This window comes from Clupea harengus, chromosome 24 (assembly GCF_900700415.2).
Source record: "Clupea harengus chromosome 24, Ch_v2.0.2, whole genome shotgun sequence".
In the NCBI taxonomy this organism is placed as follows: domain Eukaryota; kingdom Metazoa; phylum Chordata; class Actinopteri; order Clupeiformes; family Clupeidae; genus Clupea; species Clupea harengus.
Window position 1 is genome coordinate 13,996,343 of NC_045175.1, and position 12,500 is coordinate 14,008,842.

Below are 12,500 nucleotides of genomic sequence, written 5' to 3' on the forward strand. Positions count from 1 at the left end.
GGTGCAACATTGCTTCAGAAAAAGGAAAACTTGTTTCCGCCCGGTTTCGAACCGGGGACCTTTCGCGTGTGAGGCGAACGTGATAACCACTACACTACGGAAACTTGTTGCCCCCTCACACCCTGGCTCAGACTAAAAGCCAGAGACGGGCAGGGTGGTCCTCCGACAGTAAGAAGACTCGGAACTGAGCAGAGTCCACCGCAGCTTGCTTGCTACAAGGTACATGTACTACCAGCATGTGAGCAATCATTACACCAAGGAATGGTACACATTATGGCGATGTGATGTGAAATGTGATGTGAAATGAAAGTGCTGCAGAAAAGGCCACCATTGTTTCCGCCCGGTCTCGAACCGGGGACCTTTCGCGTGTTAGGCGAACGTGATAACCACTACACTACGGAAACCTGACAACTCCTCTCTTGGGACGGTCTTTGACCAGACTAACTGTCCACACACATTGGTTCCTGAAGAACCAAACCCATCCAAGAAACTTTCAAAGTTCTCTGAAGTTACATTTAAATTTACATTTAGTCATTTAGCAGACACTTTTGTCCAAAGCGACGTACAAGGGAGAGAATATTCAAGCTACGAGCAATAGAACCTGGTGTAACAATAAATACTACTTTACATAAGAAATATAACAAAATGAAACAAAAAAGAAAAAGAAGTGCAGAAAGGTAACTGCTGTAATTGCAAGTTACGCACTAGTCGAAGTGCCAGTTAGGACGGGAAGTGCTCTCTGAAGAGTTGGGTCTTCAAAAGCTTCTTAAAGGTAGAGAGGGACGCCCCTGCTCTGGTAGTGCTAGGTAGTTCATTCCACCAACGTGGAACTACAAATGAGAATAGTCTGGACTGCCGTTCTTGCACAGACGGCAGTGCCAAACGCATTACAAGAGCATTTAGGTAGGTGGGAGCAGAACCATGAAGCACTCTGTAGGCAAGCATAAGTGACTTGAACTTAATGCGAGCAGCCACAGGCAGCCAGTGGAGGTCAATGAGTAGCGGGGTGACGTGTGCCCTTTTCGGTTGGTTGAACACCAGACGCGTCGCCGCGTTCTGGATCATTTGTAGTGGTTTCACCACGCAAGCCGGCAGGCCCGTTAGGAGGGCGTTGCAGTAATCAAGGTTCCTGAGGTCACCAAAACAACCAAGCAATTGAAAGCTTCTGCTGTTCTCCGGCAAATTCGTCGGAGGCTCAGGCTTGGTTCAAGTTAGCTTGTTCAGAAATAACAGACTTGTGGAAGACGGCTTAGCGAAAGAATGTGTTTATTCAGCCACTAGCCACATTCAGCTCGACACAACACAAGCATGTGTGCTGCTAACGGGTCGGCCTTCTTTCTCCTTCTCCTCATACATCACAGAGATGTATAAACATTTATACTGTAGAATTAACATATGTGTGTAGGGGAAGAGATGGGTGTGTCTGGAGGTCAACGGGGAAGTCTAGTTTGACCAAGGGCCATATATGGTCATACCAGGTATAGATGCTAATGTCTTTGCTTCAGTCATCTTGTCGTGTCTGCAGACAAAAGCCAACGATCAGAGTCTAATAGCTCTGGCTCCAAGACACAAAAAAGCCAGGAACCATGTGTGATGGCTCTCAACATAGACAAAAGGTCAGGCACCAAGCCTGATGGCTGTGGCCTTGTGCTATGCAAACTAACTTGTGGGGGTTGTTGAGTTATATTGTGTCTGATATATGAAATCCACCGAAATCTCACACAATCCATCAGAGAGTGTTTAGGGGAAAACTAGGCCCGTGACCTTTCACCCCTGATAGAACACAGATGACAGGGAGACTGCAGAGAAACTAGGCCTGTGACCTTTCACCCCTGATAGAACACAGACGACAGAACACAGACAATAGGGAGACCGAGGTTGGTAATTGCGTGTCCAATAGAGTTCTGATCTGTCGCACCCACATTCAAAATGAAACCCATGCAGAAGATGTGGTGCAACATTGCTTCAGAAAAAGGATTACTTGTTTCCGCCCGGTTTCGAACCGGGGACCTTTCGCGTGTGAGGCGAACGTGATAACCACTACACTACGGAAACTTGTTGCCCCTACACACCCTGGCTAAGCTTACAACCCAGAGAGGGGGCGGGGTGGTCTTCCGACAGTAAGAAGACTCTGACTCTGAACTGAGCAGAGGCCACTGCAGTTTGCTAAAAAAGCTAAATTTCCTTCCGCCATTGCTCGTGGTCTCGGACAATGTCCATAACTATGACGGGTGGTTTGTAGTCCACATAGACACAATAATGTGATTGGCTAAAATTGGAAGAGATCTGATAGGCTGCAGAGAATATCTTTTAGAAAAAATGCATTTGTGAATCTAAACGCGTTAGGAAAGTTCGAAAAATCCACACAGACGAAAGCAGGGATTTGTAACTCGTGTTCGTCAGGTTGCAAACAAATGTCATGGGGTCATTTATTTGTGAATGACAAAATACATTTGTGAATCGCGTTTCGTTTGTTTGTGGATCTCAAATCACATTTGTGAATCGCATTTCGTTTGTTTGAATCGCGTTTCGTTTGTTTGTGAATTATGAAATCAATCTAACACCATAATTATTACACTAAGCAATGGTACACATTATGGCGAAGGGATTTTATACTTAGTCACTGAGAAATGAAAGTGCTGCAGAAAAGGCCAATTATGTTTCCGCCCGGTCTCGAACCGGGGACCTTTCGCGTGTTAGGCGAACGTGATAACCACTACACTACGGAAACCTGTTTACTCCATGTTTGGGACGTGTCTCGAGCCGACCAACTCTCCACACACATTGCCCACATACAACACCTACAAGTGTAGGAAACTTCCACACTGCTCCTTGTGATCATGTCACCATGGAAACGGTTAGTGAATTCGACTTCATGCAAAATTGTGCCACAGGCCCCACCACTCTGACAGAGGGAGGAGTCAGACAATATAAGGGAGGGGCCAGATCACAGAAGGGAGGAGCCAGACCATAGAAGGGAGGAACCATACCATAGAAGGGAGGAGCCAGAGCATAGAAAGGAGGAGTCAGACCATAGAAAGGAGGAGCCAGACCATAGAAGGCGCTTTCAGACTGGAGGAAGTTCCTTACCACAGCATCTCTGCCAGAAAGCTAAATGATGCAGACTCTGCCTTTTATCTCGCCAGATTAATTATTCTACTCTTTCTATTCTATTCATTATTCTACATATTCTATTATTTTCAGTTTAGTCTCTCTCTCTCTCTCTCACACACACACACACACACATTTTCACAGACACACAAGACACACCTTCAAAGTTCTCTGAAGTTCCTGAAGAACCAAACCCATTCACAAGAAACTTTCAAAGTTCTCTGAAGTTCCTGAAGTCACCAAAGCAACCAAGCAATCCATCGGAGAGTGTTTAGGGGAAAACTAGGCCTGTGACCTTTCACCCCTGATAGAACACGGACGACAGGGAGACTGCAGAGAAACTAGGCCCGTGACCTTTCACCCTGATAGAACACAGACGACAGAACACAGACGACAGGGAGACCGAGGTTGGTAATTGCACGTCCAATAGAGTTCTGATCTGTCGCACCCACATTCAAAATCAAATCCATGCAGAAGATGTGGTGCAACATTGCTTCAGAAAAAGGATTCCTTGTTTCCGCCCGGTTTCGAACCGGGGACCTTTCGCGTGTGAGGCGAACGTGATAACCACTACACTACGGAAACTTGTTGCCCCCACACACCATGGCTCGGCCTAAGAGCCAGTGACGGGCGGGGTGGTCTTCCGACAGTAAGAAGACTCTGAACTGAGCAGAGGCTAGAGCAGCTTGCTTGCTACAAGGTACATGTACTACCAGCATGTGAGCAATCATTACACAAAGGTATGGTAAACATTATGGCGATAGGATCTAATACCCAGTCACTGTGAAATGAAAGTGCTGCAGAAAAGGCCAACAATGTTTCCGCCCGGTCTCGAACCGGGGACCTTTCGCGTGTTAGGCGAACGTGATAACCACTACACTACGGAAACCTGACAACTCCTCTCTTGGGACGGTCTTTGACCAGACTAACTGTCCAAACACATTGGTTCCTGAAGAACCAAACCCATTCACAAGAAACTTTCAAAGTTCTCTGAAGTTACATTTAAATTTACATTTAGTCATTTAGCAGACACTTTTGTCCAAAGCGACGTACAAGGGAGAGAATATTCAAGCTACGAGCAATAGAACCTGGTGTAACAATAAATACTCCTTTACATAAGAAATATAACAAAATGAAATAAAAAAGAAAAAGAAGTGCAGAAAGGTAACTGCTGTAATTGCAAGTTACGCACTAGTCGAAGTGCCAGTTAGGACGGGAAGTGCTCTCTGAAGAGTTGGGTCTTCAAAAGCTTCTTAAAGGTAGAGAGGGATGCCCCTGCTCTGGTAGTGCTAGGTAGTTCATTCCACCAACGTGGAACTACAAATGAGAATAGTCTGGACTGCCGTTCTTGCACAGACGGCAGTGCCAAACGCATTACAAGAGCATTTAGGTAGGTGGGAGCAGAACCATGAAGCACTCTGTAGGCAAGCATAAGTGACTTGAACTTAATGCGAGCAGCCACAGGCAGCCAGTGGAGGTCAGTGAGTAGCGGGGTGACGTGTGCCCTTTTTGGTTGGTTGAACACCAGATGCGCCGCCGCGTTCTGGATCATTTGTAGTGGTTTCACCACGCAAGCTGGCAGGCCCGTTAGGAGGGCGTTGCAGTAATCAAGGTTCCTGAGGTCACCAAAACAACCAAGCAATTGAAAGCTTCTGCTGTTCTCCGGCAAATTCGTCGGAGGCTCAGGCTTGGTTCAAGTTAGCTTGTTCAGAAATAACAGACTAGTGGAAGACGGCTTAGCGAAAGAATGTGTTTATTCAGCCACTAGCCACGTTCAGCTCGACACAACACAAGCATGCACAAGGCACGTGTGCTGCTAACGGGTCGGCCTTCTTTCTCCTTCTCCTCATACATCACAGAGATGTATAAACATTTATACTGTAGAATTAACATATGTGTGTAGGGGAAGAGATGGGTGAGTCTGGAGGTCAACGGGGAAGTCTAGTTTGACCAAGGGCCATATATGGTCATACCAGGTATAGATGCTAATGTCTTTGCTTCAGTCATCTTGTCGTGTCTGCAGACAAAAGCCAACGATCAGAGTCTAATAGCTCTGGCTCCAAGACACAAAAAAGCCAGGAACCATGTGTGATGGCTCTCAACATAGACAAAAGGTCAGGCACCAAGCCTGATGGCTGTGGCTTGGTGCTATGCAAACTAACTTGTGGGGGTTGTTGAGATGTAGTTATATTGTGTCTGATATATGAAATCCACCGAAATCTCACACAATCCATCAAAGAGTATTTAGGGGAAAACTAGGCCTGTGACCTTTCACTCCTGATAGAACACAGACGACAGGGAGACTGCAGAGAAACTAGGCCTGACGACAGGGAGCCCGAGGTTGGTAATTGCACGTCCAATAGAGTTCTGATCTGTCGCACCCACATTCAAAATGAAATCCATGCAGATGATGTGGTGCAACATTGCTTCAGAAAAAGGATCCCTTGTTTCCGCCCGGTTTCGAACCGGGGACCTTTCGCGTGTGAGGCGAACGTGATAACCACTACACTACGGAAACCTGTTGCCCCAACACGCCCTGGCTCAGACTACAAGCCAGAGAGGGGGCAGGGTGGTCTTCAGACAGTAAGAAGACTCTGACTGAACTGAGCAGAGGCCACCGCAGCTTGCTTGCTACAAGGTACATGTACTTCCGCCATGTGAGCAATGGTACACATTATGGCGATGGGATGTTATACTTAGTCACTGTGAAATGAAAGTGCTGCAGAAAAGGTGAACACTGTTTCCGCCCGGTCTCGAACCGGGGACCTTTCGCGTGTTAGGCGAACGTGATAACCACTACACTACGGAAACCTGACATGCATCTCTCGGGAGGGTGTTTGACCCGACCAACTGTCCACACACATGGCCTACGCATACAACACCTACAATTGTAGGTAACTTCCACAGTGCCGCAGTTTGCCTACCAGGAGAAGGTGGGCGTGGAAGATGCCATTGTCTACCTAATGCACAGGGCACACTCTTATCTGGACAAGGGGAAAGGTGCTGTGAGAATCATTTTCTATGATTTCTCCAGTGCCTTTAACACCATCCAGCCCCTCCGACTGAGTGACAAGCTTGTGCAGATGGGTGTGAACGTGGTATCCTGGATCACTGACTACCTGACGGAGAGGCCGTGTTGTGCAGCACCGGCGCTCCACAGGGGACTGTGCTCTCACCTGTCCTGTTCACTCTGTACACATCGGACTTCACCTACAACACGGAGACATGCCACATCCAGAAGTTCTCTGATGACTCTGCTGTTGTGGGATGTATCAGGGATGGACAGGAGGGTGAGTACAGGAGCCTGGTGGACAACTTTGTGCAGTGGTGCAGGCACAACCACCTGCAGCTGAACACCTCTAAGACCAAGGAGATGATGGTGGACTTTAGGACGTCTCAGCCTCCTCTGCTACCAGTCTCCATCGAGGGGGTCAGTGTGGAGGTGGTCAACACTTACAAATACCTAGGAGTGCATCTGGACAATTAACTGGACTGGTCAGCCAACATTGATGCAATCTACAAGAAGGGTCAGAGCCGGCTCTACTTCCTGAGGAGGTTGAGGTCCTTCAATGTCTGCAACAAACTCCTGCACATGTTTTACCAGTCTGTGGTTGCCAGCGTCCTCTTTTATGCTGTGGTGTGCTGGGGAGGCAGCATAAAGAAGAGGGATGCGGGGCGACAAGACAGGCTGGTGAGGAGGGCGGGAGCTGTTGTGGGCACCGAACTGGACTGCCTCACAACGGTGGTGGAGAGAAGGACCCTGAGTAGGTTGCTGACTATCTTGGACAATGTCCACCACCCACACAGTACTCTCACACAGTACTCTCAACAGACAGAAGAGCATATTCAGTGGCGGACTCCTGTCACTGTCATGCTCATCAGACAGGCTGAGGAAGTCCTTTGTCCCCAGGGCCATTCAGCTGCATAACACCACGCAGAAGGGGAGGGGGAGGGAGATGGATTTCTCTGCATGAGTCTACCTCAGTCTGCCCTTCTCTTCTCATCTCTTCACTTACCATCCCACTGTCCATCTTTTGTCCAAACCGACGTACAAGGGAGAGGATATTCAAGCTACGAGCAATAGAACCTGGTGTAACAATAAATACTACTTTACATAAGAAATATAACAAAAGAAAAGAAAAAAGAAAAAGAAGTGCAGAAAGGTAACTGCTGTTATTGCAAGTTACGCACTAGTCAAAGTGCCAGTTAGGACTGGAAGTGCTCTCTGAAGAGTTGGGTCTTCAAAAGCTTCTTAAAGGTAGAGAGGGACGCCCCTGCTCTGGTAGTGCTAGGTAGTTCATTCCACCAACGTGAAACTACAAATGAGAATAGTCTGGACTGCCGTACTTGCACAGACGGCAGTGCCAAATGCATTACAAGAGCATTTAGGTAGGTGGGAGCAGAACCATCAAGCACTCTGTAGGCAAGCATAAGTGATTTGAACTTAATGCGAGCAGCCACAGGCAGCCAGTGGAGGTCAGTGAGTAGCGGGGTGACGTGTGCCCTTTTCGGTTGGTTGAACACCAGACGCGCCGCCGCGTTCTGGATCATTTGTAGTGGTTTCACCACGCAAGCCGGCAGGCCCGTTAGGAGGGCGTTGCAGTAATCAAGGTTCCTGAGGTCACCAAAACAACCAAGCAATTGAAAGCTTCTGCTGTTCTCCGGCAAATTCGTCGGAGGCCCAGGCTTGGTTCAAGTTAGCTTGTTCAGAAATAACAGACTAGTGGAAGACGGCTTAGCGAAAGAATGTGTTTATTCAGCCACTAGCTGGCTCTCAACATAGACAAAAGGTCAGGCACCAAGCCTGATGGCTGTGGCTTGGTGCTATGCAAACTAACTTGTGGGGGTTGTTGAGATGTAGTTATATTGTGTCTGATATATGAAATCCACCGAAATCTCACACAATCCATCAAAGAGTGTTTAGGGGAAAACTAAGCCTGTGACCTTTCACTCCTGATAGAACACAGACGACAGGGAGACTGCAGAGAAACTAGGCCTGACGACAGGGAGCCCGAGGTTGGTAATTGCACGTCCAATAGAGTTCTGATCTGTCGCACCCACATTCAAAATGAAATCCATGCAGATGATGTGGTGCAACATTGCTTCAGAAAAAGGATCCCTTGTTTCCGCCCGGTTTCGAACCGGGGACCTTTCGCGTGTGAGGCGAACGTGATAACCACTACACTACGGAAACTTGTTGCCCCCACACACCCTGGCTCAGACTACAAGCCAGAGAGGGGGTAGGGTGGTCCTCCGACAGTAAGAAGACTCTGACTCTGAACTGAGCAGAGGCCACCGCAGCTTGCTTGCTACAGGGTACATGTACTTAGCCTGACGATGTCATACTCATAATTCTAGTCAGAATATGAGTCTGATACCGCTCCTTTGGGCTGTGATTATGGGGCGTGTTTCAACCGAACCAGGAGAAAAAATGCCTCTTCGCTCAATTGGTTACCTACAACCAATCAGAACAACGTAGTATGTGACCAGGGCCAGCTGATAAATTAAACTAAGTTCTGTCTGGTATCCAGGCTAACATGTACTTCCGCCATGTGAGCAATTAGTACACCAAAGCAATGGTACACATTATGGCGATGGGATGTTATACTTAGTCACTGTGAAATGAAAGTGCTGCAGAAAAGGTGAACACTGTTTCCGCCCGGTCTCGAACCGGGGACCTTTCGCGTGTTAGGCGAACGTGATAACCACTACACTACGGAAACCTGACACGCATCTCTCGGGAGGGTGTTTGACCCGACCAACTGTCCACACACATGGCCTACACATACAACACCTACAATTGTAGGTAACTTCCACACTGCCGCAGTTTGCCTACCAGGAGAAGGTGGGCGTGGAAGATGCCATTGTCTACCTAATGCACAGGGCACACTCTTATCTGGACAAGGGGAAAGGTGCTGTGAGAATCATTTTCTATGATTTCTCCAGTGCCTTTAACACCATCCAGCCCCTCCGACTGAGTGACAAGCTTGTGCAGATGGGTGTGAACGTGGTATCCTGGATCACTGACTACCTGACGGAGAGGCCGTGTTGTGCAGCACCGGCGCTCCACAGGGGACTGTGCTCTCACCTGTCCTGTTCACTCTGTACACATCGGACTTCACCGACAACACGGAGACATGCCACATCCAGAAGTTCTCTGATGACTCTGCTGTTGTGGGATGTATCAGGGATGGACAGGAGGGTGAGTACAGGAGCCTGGTGGACAACTTTGTGCAGTGGTGCAGGCACAACCACCTGCAGCTGAGCACCTCTAAGACCAAGGAGATAATGGTGGACTTTAGGACGTCTCAGCCTCCTCTGCTACCAGTCTCCATCGAGGGGGTCAGTGTGGAGGTGGTCAACACTTACAAATACCTAGGAGTGCATCTGGACAATGAACTGGACTGGTCAGCCAACATTGATGCAATCTACAAGAAGGGTCAGAGCCGGCTCTACTTCCTGAGGAGGTTGAGGTCCTTCAATGTCTGCAACAAACTCCTGCGCATGTTTTACCAGTCTGTGGTTGCCAGCGTCCTCTTTTATGCTGTGGTGTGCTGGGGAGGCAGCATAAAGAAGAGGGATGCGGGGCGACAAGACAGGCTGGTGAGGAGGGCGGGAGCTGTTGTGGGCACCGAACTGGACTGCCTCACAACGGTGGCGGAGAGAAGGACCCTGAGTAGGTTGCTGACTATCTTGGACAATGTCCACCACCCACACAGTACTCTCACACAGTACTCTCAACAGACAGAAGAGCATATTCAGTGGCGGACTCCTGTCACTGTCATGCTCATCAGACAGGCTGAGGAAGTCCTTTGTCCCCAGGGCCATTCAGCTGCATAACACCACGCAGAAGGGGAGGGGGAGGGAGATGGATTTCTCTGCATGAGTCTACCTCAGTCTGCCCTTCTCTTCTCATCTCTTCACTTACCATCCCACTGTCCATCCATCCCTCTACTGGCTATACTAGCCCGTTGCACAGACTGAACAACTTACGTATATCTCTTTGCACTATCCATTGAAAATAAACTTTCAAAGTTCTCTGAAGTTCCTGAAGAACCAAACCCATTCACTAGAAGCTTTCAAAGTTCTCTGAAGTTCCTGAAGAACCAAACCCATTCACTAGAAGCTTTCAAAGTTCCCTGAAGTTCCTGAAGTCACCAAAACAACCAAGCAATCCATCGGAGAGTGTTTAGGGGAAAACTAGGCCCGTGACCTTTCACCCCAGATAGAACACAGATGACAGGGAGACTGCAGAGAAACTAGGCCCGTGACCTTTCACCCCAGATAGAACACAGACGACAGAACACAGACCACAGGGAGACCGAGGTTGGTAATTGCACGTCCAATAGAGTTCTGATCTGTCGCACCCACATTCAAAATGAAATCCATGCAGAAGATGTGGTGCAACATTGCTTCAGAAAAAGGATTCCTTGTTTCCGCCCGGTTTCGAACCGGGGACCTTTCGCGTGTGAGGCGAACGTGATAACCACTACACTACGGAAACTTGTTGCCCCCACTCACCCTGGCTCAGACTACAAGCCAGAGACGGGCGGGGTGGTCTTCCGACAGTAAGAAGACTCTGACTCTAAACTGAGCAGAAGCCACTGCAGTTTGCTAAAAAAAGCTACATTTCCTTCCGCCATTGCTCGTGGTCTCGGACAATGTCCATAACTATGACGGGTGGTTTGTAGTCCACATAGACACGATAATGTGATTGGCTAAAATTGGAAGAGATCTGATAGGCTGCAGAGAATATCTTTTAGAAAAAATGCATTTGTGAATCTAAACGCGTTAGGAAAGTTCCAAAAATCCACACAGACGAAAGCAGGGATTTGTAACTCGTGTTCGTCAGGTTGCAAACAAATGTCATGGGGTCATTTATTTGTGAATGACAAAATACATTTGTGAATCGTGCTCCATTTATTTGTGAATCATGAAATACATTTGTGAATCGCGTTTCGTTTGTTTGAATCGCGTTTCGTTTGTTTGTGAATTATGAAACCAATCTAACACCATAATTATTACACTAAGTAATGGTACACATTATGGCGAAGGGATGTTATACTTAGTCACTGAGAAATGAAAGTGCTGTAGAAAAGACCAACATTGTTTCCGCCCGGTCTCGAACCGGGGACCTTTCGCGTGTTAGGCGAACGTGATAACCACTACACTACGGAAACCTGTCTACTCTAAGCTTGGGACGTGTCTCGAACCGACCAACTCTCCACACACATGGCCTACATACAACACCTACAAGTGTAGGAAACTTCCAAACGGCTCCTTGTGATCATGTCACCATGGAAACGGTTAGTGACCTGTACCAGTTCACACAAAATTGTGCCACAGGCCCCACCACTCTGACAGAGGGAGGTGCCAGACATTAGAAGGGAGGAGTCAGACCATAGAAGGGAGGAGCCAGACCATATAAGGGAGGGGCCAGACCATAGAAGGGAGGGGCCAGACCATAGAAGGGAGGAGCCAGACCATAGAAGGCGCTTTCAGACTGGAGGAAGTTCCCTACCACAGCATCTCCGCCAGAAAGCTAAATGACACAGACTCTGCCTTTTATCTCGCCAGATTAATTATTCTACTCATTCTATTCTATTAATTATTCTACACATTCTATTCTATTCAGTTTAGTCTCTCTCTCTTTCTCTTTCTCTCTCTCACACACACACACACACACACACATTTTCACAGAAACACAAGACACACTTTCAAAGTTCTCTGAAGTTCCTGAGGTCACCAAAACAACCATGCAATCCATCGAAGAGTGTTTAGGGGAAAACTAGGCCTGTGTCCTTTCACCCTGATAGAACACAGACGACAGAACCCAGACGACAGGGAGACCGAGGTTGGTAATTGCGTGTCCAATAGAGTTCTGATCTGTCGCACCCACATTCAAAATCAAATCCATGCAGAAGATGTGGTGCAACATTGCTTCAGAAAAACAATTACTTGTTTCCGCCCGGTTTCGAACCGGGGACCTTTCGCGTGTGAGGCGAACGTGATAACCACTACACTACGGAAACTTGTTGCCCCCACACACCCTGGCTCAGACTAGAAGCCAGAGACGGGCGGGGTGGTCTTCTGACAGTAAGAAGACTCCTGCTCTGAACTAAGCAGAAACCACTGCAGTTTGCTAAAAAAAGCTACATTTCCTTCCGCCATATGAGCAACTAGTACACTAAGCCATCGGTTCCCAAACTGGGGTACGCGTACCCCCAGGGGTACGCGAAGTGGTTCAGGGGGTACGCGGGGAGAAAATGTCCGCAATAACAGAAAACGGACGGAATTCGCAGAATGTACCGTTTGAAACAGAATTGCAACTTTCAGACGGAAACATCATTTTGTGGATCAAAATCGCCCAAATTCCCCTGTATTTTGTC

At 48.0% G+C, this 12,500-nt stretch overlaps 1 protein-coding gene and 13 non-coding genes across 14 annotated transcripts in view; all 14 read right to left on the reverse strand.

Annotated features, from left to right (window-relative positions):
- The window catches only part of si:ch73-173h19.3 (uncharacterized protein LOC563864 homolog), a 42,649-nt gene that overhangs the window by 17,006 nt on the left and 13,143 nt on the right, over nucleotides 1-12,500 (reverse strand). The gene's annotated exons all lie outside the window — the stretch shown is intronic.
- Nucleotides 32-104, reverse strand: trnav-cac. The gene has a single exon. It is a non-coding gene; the product is annotated as a tRNA-Val (tRNA).
- Nucleotides 332-404, reverse strand: trnav-aac. Its single transcript has one exon. It is a non-coding gene; the product is annotated as a tRNA-Val (tRNA).
- On the reverse strand, nucleotides 1,983-2,055 carry trnav-cac. Its single transcript has one exon. It is a non-coding gene; the product is annotated as a tRNA-Val (tRNA).
- On the reverse strand, nucleotides 2,659-2,731 carry trnav-aac. The gene has a single exon. It is a non-coding gene; the product is annotated as a tRNA-Val (tRNA).
- Nucleotides 3,624-3,696, reverse strand: trnav-cac. Its single transcript has one exon. It is a non-coding gene; the product is annotated as a tRNA-Val (tRNA).
- trnav-aac lies at nucleotides 3,928-4,000 on the reverse strand. Its single transcript has one exon. It is a non-coding gene; the product is annotated as a tRNA-Val (tRNA).
- Nucleotides 5,557-5,629, reverse strand: trnav-cac. Its single transcript has one exon. It is a non-coding gene; the product is annotated as a tRNA-Val (tRNA).
- Nucleotides 5,850-5,922, reverse strand: trnav-aac. The gene has a single exon. It is a non-coding gene; the product is annotated as a tRNA-Val (tRNA).
- Nucleotides 8,233-8,305, reverse strand: trnav-cac. Its single transcript has one exon. It is a non-coding gene; the product is annotated as a tRNA-Val (tRNA).
- On the reverse strand, nucleotides 8,762-8,834 carry trnav-aac. The gene has a single exon. It is a non-coding gene; the product is annotated as a tRNA-Val (tRNA).
- Nucleotides 10,543-10,615, reverse strand: trnav-cac. Its single transcript has one exon. It is a non-coding gene; the product is annotated as a tRNA-Val (tRNA).
- Nucleotides 11,219-11,291, reverse strand: trnav-aac. The gene has a single exon. It is a non-coding gene; the product is annotated as a tRNA-Val (tRNA).
- Nucleotides 12,071-12,143, reverse strand: trnav-cac. Its single transcript has one exon. It is a non-coding gene; the product is annotated as a tRNA-Val (tRNA).